We start from the raw sequence: 6332 nt of genomic DNA, 5'->3' as shown, positions 1-6332 counted from the left end.
TCTGCTTACTTTCAGTTTCATTGTGACAGCAAAGACATCTAGAAATTCCAGTTGCACAAGTACTTGCAGCCATTTACTTAAGCAGCTTGTACTGTTTGACTTGTAACTTCTTAATGCATGTCAACTATTATGATTATCACATCTTAAGATACTTAATTGAGGTAATTTTATTTGACATCAAGGTGCAATGTTCAGCTCAGTGATTGTGCTTTCCATTTCGTCTCTGCAGCCAAATACAGTATCTCGACTCTATACTCCATCCCCCAGAAAATTGTCCCAAATAAAGACAGTACCCTGGTCTGTGAGTCTCGTGGAGGCTACCCACAGGGAACAATTCGCTGGTTTGATGAAGAGAAACATGAGTGGACAAAAAGCGCTAAAATGGAGGCAAAACAGTCAGACGATGGTTTGTTTCAACTCACAAGCAGACTGTCTTTGTTGGGAGGATCCACTTTCTCAAAGTACATCTGCGCTGTGTTCAATGCCAGTGGAGGCAAAGAGGATGAGAAAACATTTGATACCAACATACCACCATCAGCCAGAGAATCTCCAGGTATAGTTTATGACACACCACACATGATAGTTGTTATGCCTGCTGGCACCATCTTACTGCTCACAATACTGTTTAGTAATTTCAGCCAAAGTGGAATCAGAGAGAATTTAAATCTGAACCAGCCCGACCCCCCCACCCCACCCCCAAAAGTGTATATGCAATTTATGTAACCATTAAACACTTTATTGTTTGTGCATATGGGAGATTTAATGGGGGCTGAATTAGAAACCTCTAAGCACTAAAGTGTGTAGGTAATATTTACATATTAAAAAAAAAATCCTGTAAATGTCAAACCATAATAAAATAGGAGCTCCACAGAGTAATTAGCAAAAATAGAGTTGTGATTCACATTTAGATGATTTCATAGATATTTTATGTTTTTTTATTTTATGTATAACAAAAATGAAAGACTGTCTGTGCTGTAGTTTTTTTTACACTCTTCAGTAATAAACAGTTTGCAATATGTTCCTTACCAAAAAATTCAAAACTTAAAACAGTCTGGGTGATGCTTCGTTTGTCATGGAAAATGTAACTTAAAGATGAAATTTGAAAATGCAAACTTATTATCAGGTTTTCTTGGCAACTATCCAGCCACTCAGATCATTATCTGTAGTTCTGTCATCTGTCACACGGTAGCAATAATGCAAATATTACCCTCTATGTTGTTCTTGTTTACTCTCTGCTTCTGCAAGTTTAGTGTTTTAACATGAAGCAAATGTTCAATTTGTACTGACTCCTGTGTCTGTTGTAAGTGAATGTAAGAATGAATGAATCTAACGTGTACTCTCTGTACTTTTAAAGGTGGGCTCACTTCACCAGCTTATACCTCCAAAGTAGTTGCTCCTTTGGTGGTTATCGGCTCGCTGATCATAGGGTTGCTGTTGCTGTTGTTGTACAAAAGGCGATCTCAAAGTGAGTAATTTGTTTTTTTTTAAATTACGGTAAAATGACTTGATGAACTGTATGTGATTAAATAATAAAATATTTGTGAGTAAAGACAAATGAGACATAGAGAAATAAATTTAAATATCTAAAGTCGTTCATATTTGAATATTTTTAATAAGGCTATATAATTAATCAAATTTCTGCATGTGGAACTCAGAGTTATGAATAGCTGTGAATAACTGTAAATATTCTTAGTATTGAACAAAAGAAAAGATCATAATCATGCAGCCCTACTGGTGAGCAGTGACTGTATTATCAATGTACAATTACAGCAGTGGTGCGATTAGTTTGACTAGATTCAGAAACTGATTAAAGTTTTTAATACGATATTTGAGCTCCAGCATTCTTCCATGCCATGTGAGAGTTCATCACCTGCTTCCTGTAAACAATACAAGCTGAAAGGAAAAAACGTGCAGCATGATGCTAACGTGAAGCAGAAAAACCTGTAATGCTCGAGGCCATGTAATTCAGAATGGAAAAACACACTCCCATCATTGTTGTGCTGGTTTAAATGTGCCTTTTAAAAACTGAACAAGTTCAAACAGCAGTCTAAAATACTTTCCATTATTAAACATCAGATAGATGATGAAATACAGCGAAAGATATCTGCAGGGAGAACTCACTGCTGTGACATTTTTTTGACAGAGGCTCGGAGGAACTCTACAGCACCCCTTATGGGTACGTCCATTTTTGGACATATTATTACTGCTCTTTTGTTTCTCCTTTCTAACTTGCTATAAAGGATGAACACTTGCTGTGTCTGTAGAGATTTGGAGAGGTTCTATTTATCCTTCTATCGGCTTTTTAATCTACCTGAATCTGAGAACTGATGAAATATTAAAAAGCGCTGTTTGCTGGGTTTTTTTTTTATTTTTAAGTTTATTTGTCTATAGAACTAAGTTTTCTAAATCTTTTGGTCATTTTGATAGTTTGGATATTATTATTAGACATTATTATTGCACATTGTTATTTCAGCTGTAAATATTTGAAATATTTGAAGGAATATTTTTGAGATAAAAATGGCTACATTCTCCACAGAAGGTTCAAACAAAACATTTAACAACAACTTTTGGATTAAGGTTCACAAATCCACTTGAATCATATGCTGGTCATTAAACAAGGATCTATATTGTTACTGGACTGAATAACCATCAGTTTCCTCTCACTTGTCCCACTAAACCACGTTATTACACTAAACATCCTTTCCTTTGAGAATTATTTATTTATTTGCTTTGGTCACATTACTCCTGGGTCAGATAGTTACTGCTGGGTTTCCCTCTATGCTTGCATGGCATGATCTTGTTTAACATGGTTATGGTTTTATATCTATCATTAGCTGTCAAATCATTCATTGTAAAACACAGTCAAATCTTATACAGTGTTATCATTTTTTCTAGATCGTCGTGATGCGGCTCCTACAGATGTTGAGGAAGGTACGTAAATCACATCAGTCTGACTGTCTGTGTTTAACTAATAACACTTTGTGTTATTACAGCTTTAATTATCAAACCGTAGGATTTCATTCAGATTTTAATGTTAAATCTTTTGGCAGGTTATAACTCTCACGAAGATGAACCAATCAATCAAGACCAGTCCTGAGGTAAGAAAAACTCAAAATCTCTACTTGGACTTTGCTTCTGTGTTTACAGGCAGGCATATATCACTTTATAGATAAGGATGAGAACATAAAGTATCAAAAGTCTAAACACTCTCTCTCTCTCTCTCTCTGCAGGAGGCACCTTGTACCAGATGAATATACTGTAATAATCTACTGCCAAGACTCCCTTGTTTGCTAACTGCAGTCTGTCTCTGTACTTTCCTTTTGTGTAACCAGGAATAACCTATATTACTGTGATTTAGCAGACAAGCTGTAAGATCTTTATTCACATAAGCTCTGCATTTAAACAAGCAGGTCTTGAGCTTAAACCAACATCCTCGCTGAATCAAGCCAAGATCAACTATAAGAGAGGGGGATGTTACAGGCCAAGGGACTTTAAAACAAGGCTCAAAGTGGAACATCACCAAGATGTTTTGTAAGAGTTGTTTGGTTGAGGAAATGTTTATACATAAACAATACAACTTTATTGAGTTCATGTAGAAACTGTAGCCTTTGGCAGCCAATCAGGAGCAGCATTTCTTCCTCTTCTTATGTTCTGTCAGGGTTGTAAGGGGAATAATAAATCACGTTTTGGGGATAGCGGCAAGTTTTTATATCTTCCTGTATGAACAGTATATATATATATATACGTGTGTGTGTCTGTGTGTGTTAAGTGGCTCTAACTGAGGTTAGCTGACCTGATCTTTTCCACTGATCCATGTAATTCAGTAATTTGTCTGAGCAGTGTAAATGTGCCAAAAGTTAGCAACAATTACTCTTACTGTTAGCAAATCCCATCAAAAATAAAAAATCACCTCGTACAGTTCCAAAGTTTTCCAAGTGTAAGCTATATAAATATATTGTTTTATAAAATATGTTTATGTCACATAGACAATGAGATGAGATATGTAGGACTGTTTGGCACTGAATTGCTGAAAACACTGGATGTTTGTCAGAGCAACATTTCACTGCCTTGAATGTTGTTCTGACAAACTATCAACTGTTATTATTATTTCACAAGGAACAGTTGTTTTTTTCCCTCTAGGATTTGTTGCTATTTTTTAAGTGTTTTTGTTCAGGAGTTTGCTTTTTTGTGTGTTTTTTCCAATTGTCGTATCTCTTTAAGTTTAAGTCATACTCCTCTTAACTGACTGGGAACAGTTTGATGTAGGAAAGTTCATATCCTTTTTGTAACCACTGGTAATTTCATGTCACATGATTAGCACCTGTCACTTGTGAAATACATGGTATGTGGTCTCTAAAAGCCAAATGCACTATATTATTTTGTTTGAGCCGTGACTCTGCTTATGCAACTTTTGTCAAGTTCACTGTGAAATCAATCCATGCAAACTCTGGTGGTAAAAGTTTGGTTTCATTCTATTCTTCAGATAAGAGCTTGCACAAAAAGTCTTATCAGGAAGTCTGGTACAGTACCGAGATGAATCATTCACCAACAAGTCAATAATTTGCCATCGATTTTTTATGATGAAAAAAACACGAGCTTAACAATAAAACAATCCTAATTTAAGCTCTACTTTCAACGTTGAATCAGAAGAAACACTTACTACCAAAAACGAATCACCTGTAAAGTTTTGTATATACTGTGTTTTTAAATCTGTGAATTTATACTCCAGTTTAGGTGTAGATAAACCTTGCTCTGATCTGTTAAGTACAAAGAAAGTTTAAGTTTCTTTACAGTCTTCTTTATTTGAACGACATCTGTTCATTATTGTTTTGTAACATGATTAAAAGTTCTAAAAAGATTCTGTGTGATGACCGATATTTGGGATGATTTTTTGCTGACTCTTAGACTGTATTTACTAGTTCCTGTTCATGTTGCACACATTTCTAGATAAAATAATGTCACTTTCTTGTTTATTCCTTAAATTTCAAAAGAACGTAGATATAGACATGTGATCTAGCATGAACCGTCAATTGTTGCCCCAGCAACAAAAACATTACCATTATCAATAACATCTCTGGTCTCTGTTTTAAAGATAAAAGCTTCTTCCTGCTGCTCCCTGAACCACTACAGTTGGTGGCTTTGCATGTTTAATTTGGCACTGTTTTTAACAGATGCTGGTCTGTAACCCTTCCATTTATCTGGACTTGGGAACAGCACCAGGCGTACACAAGCCAGTGATATTCTGTGCAGATTTGTGTGGGTGTTACAAAGATGCATTCAAAATGATCTTGCTTGCAATCTGTCTGTTCAGATAAGATCACGCTGGTTATGTTTTTTGTACTTCTCACATACTTTTGCACATAGTACTTTGAACAAGCCTTTCTCTTTACAGTTTATGCTGTCTTTCCTGCAAATGCCCATTGAGCATGCACTTCTCCCTTAATAATAATGTGTAGATTAGGAGGCAGTGGTATTTAGACATGTATTTAAGTTCATGTTTTTGTACTCAAAAAGGGTTTGTTTTGTTTTGTTTAGTTTTTTAAAAAAATTTTTTAACCCTTGAGGCTTGATTAAATGATCATCTGGCTGATGAATAAAAAAATGCACTTAAAAGAGTTAAATGTCCACAATGCAAAGTAAAAGCTGACAGCTTACTAAACAATGTGGTTTTTATTTCAGTTCCCTTCCTTGCTATAGTGTTATGTTGCATTTATAAATACTGGAAACACAAAGAGCTGCAGATAAAAGGGAAATCACTCACAGATGTACCATTGGTATACAAACACTTTTCTGATCACGTTTTGCCCTGAACTCCAGGTGGTAGCCATTTTCAGCAGTGGCATTGACAAAGACAAAGCTTCTTTTCACATAAACTACTCTTTCCTTTCTAAATGATCTTAGAATCATAATATACATGTTTGACCATGTAGAAGTCAACTTTAAAAGTCTGAAATTAATTTAAAAATGTAAAAACACAACAACAACAAAAACAAAAAACCTAACTTTAATTAAACAATGCTGGGTGTGTGAGTGTAGCACTGCAAGTAATGCAGTACTGCTTTGTTTCAGTCACATGTCCTGGATGGACTTTTTGGTCCTCGCTGGTTACTCAATTCTGTGGCACCCCAAAATCTTGCTGCTCATGGTGGATGAACATTCAGACAACTCCCCGTCTACTGTCAGAAAGTGGGTCGATTTAATCCCCCAGCTTCTGCAACTGCATGTTGACACGTCCTTGGGACAAATGTTGACCCTAAATAACTCCAGATGCATTCATCTGGAGTTATGCGTTAAAATCAAAATTTGTCTTTGTATTTGTATTTTGTTGCTTT

At 35.6% G+C, this 6332-nt stretch overlaps 1 long non-coding RNA gene across 3 annotated transcripts; it reads left to right on the top strand.

Annotated features, from left to right (window-relative positions):
* Positions 1-1367: 1367 nt before the first annotated feature.
* Positions 1368-3913, top strand: LOC102211033 (uncharacterized). 3 transcript variants are annotated; one of them, XR_001290413.1, is made up of 5 exons: positions 1368-1465; positions 2896-2931; positions 3051-3098; positions 3231-3545; positions 3588-3913. It is a non-coding gene; the product is annotated as an uncharacterized LOC102211033 (long non-coding RNA). The 3 variants fall into 3 exon arrangements; XR_001290414.1 differs by adding an exon at positions 2144-2176 and having other exon boundaries at positions 3231-3913; XR_311819.2 differs by having other exon boundaries at positions 3231-3913.
* Positions 3914-6332: the final 2419 nt, after the last annotated feature.

Source organism: Pundamilia nyererei, unplaced genomic scaffold (assembly GCF_000239375.1).
Source record: "Pundamilia nyererei isolate P.nyererei 1_Seehausen unplaced genomic scaffold, PunNye1.0 scaffold00068, whole genome shotgun sequence".
NCBI lineage: Eukaryota > Metazoa > Chordata > Actinopteri > Cichliformes > Cichlidae > Pundamilia > Pundamilia nyererei.
This window is presented reverse-complemented; position numbering and strand designations above follow the sequence as displayed.